This window comes from Exophiala aquamarina (genome assembly GCF_000709125.1).
Source record: "Exophiala aquamarina CBS 119918 chromosome Unknown aczIA-supercont1.8, whole genome shotgun sequence".
NCBI lineage: Eukaryota > Fungi > Ascomycota > Eurotiomycetes > Chaetothyriales > Herpotrichiellaceae > Exophiala > Exophiala aquamarina.
The window spans coordinates 1,082,134-1,083,957 of NW_013550580.1; positions in this window are offsets into that span (position 1 = coordinate 1,082,134).

Genomic DNA, 1,824 nt, shown 5'->3' on the forward strand with positions numbered 1-1,824 from the left:
ATAATAGATCCTAAACCTTGTCCCCCGGATAGTAGAGAAGCTATTTCGGCCGAGAAAGGACTCTTACTATTATTAAGCGCTTTTATTAGTAGTCTAAACTAGCGAAGGATATACGAATCTATATTTCTTTATATAATATATATTAGCGTATAAAAGTATCGAGATATAAGCTATATAAACTATTAGCGATACTACTATAGCCGGAAAAATCGTAGTAGAATATATTTATAGACTTTATAACGAGGCTTCCGCTCTTAGCTCGTAGAAAAATAGCGTATAATATACTATTTATAGTAGTATATTAATTATTTAAAATAGTTCGCTATATCTCGTATCGCGTAGAAATTATAGTCGAAGAGCTAAGAAATATCTTAGTAGAAGAAATATTTACTCGATTTAGTATACTTCGAAGTATTATAAGTAATAAGAATACGATATTTACTTTAATATACTAGGGAACTCTATACTATTATCTAGCGATTAAGCGGCGATTTTCGATCGCGTTCTATTCTTAAACTAATAAATAAACTAAGAGAATAAATTAGACTCTAGAATATTATCTATATTACTATATTAATTACTATTAAGACGACTAAATTATACTACTATTTAGCGCGAAGTACGCTTATAATTAGACGATTAATACTATAACTAAGAAAATACTATTTTCTTAAGTCCTAACGTTTAAACTTACGATAAATATTAATATTATATAGAAATCGTAGGAAGATAATAATAACTTTATACGAGCGAAAGCTAAAACGCTTAAAGAAGCTTAGTAAGAAACTATAGTATAGTAGAAACGAGTATAGTATAATATAGTAAAGTACTATAATAAGCGTCGAGAACTATAGATATATACTCTAGAAGACTAAATTATACTATTTTTTAAGTTTATTCGTATACGAAGAATAAGTAAGAAACTAGGTAACTAATTCTTAGGGCCTTTTAAAGTACTTAAGGTAGTAGGTTAGAATATCTATATACTAAAGCTACTAACGAAGTATAAAAGGCTATATAATATATTCTACATATTATTACTAGAATTATATCGTATATAATTTAAAAGCGAGAAGCCTAGATCTATCGATATAAACGAAGATAAATAGTAGAAAGTCGAAAAGATTCTCGACTACTAGGATACTAAAGTAGAACGCCGATATTTAGTTAGGTAGAAGGATTTCTTTAAGACGAAAGATACCTAGGAATCCGTAGAATATCTACTAAACGCGAGTAAGCTACTTACTAAGTTTAGAAAAATATATAATCTTTAAGAATTTAAGTAGATAAAATTATAAATAAAAATTAGAAAGTAAAAATAAAATAAAGATATCTTTATAAGGTCTATTTAGAATATAATATATATAAAGTATATAAGATAACTATTACTTAATAACTATAGAGCTAAAGAATAATAAGAAGTTAGAATTTAACTTTAAAAACCTATAAAAGTAGGATATAAAATAAAAAAGTATACTATTAGTATAGTAGAGTAGTACTTAAAGCTAGAAATCTACTTAAAGCTAGAACTAGAGCTAGAATAATAATTAAAATTCTTAGTAGAACTATTAGTTCTAGAGCGTTTTAAAGGTATAGTAGAAAATTTAGCTATAGGTCGTGTTCGGGGGATAAGGTTTAGGATCTATTATAGAAGTAGCTAAAGACCGTAGAAAGAAGGAGTAGAATATATAGTCGCTTCCTATCTTATTAAATAACTTTTTTATCTATCTAAGTAAAGGAGTATAGGCCTATTTTATATAGGCGTAGGCTCCGTTATAATATCTCGTAAGTACGAGAGTAATTACCGAGTATTCGTAAATACGA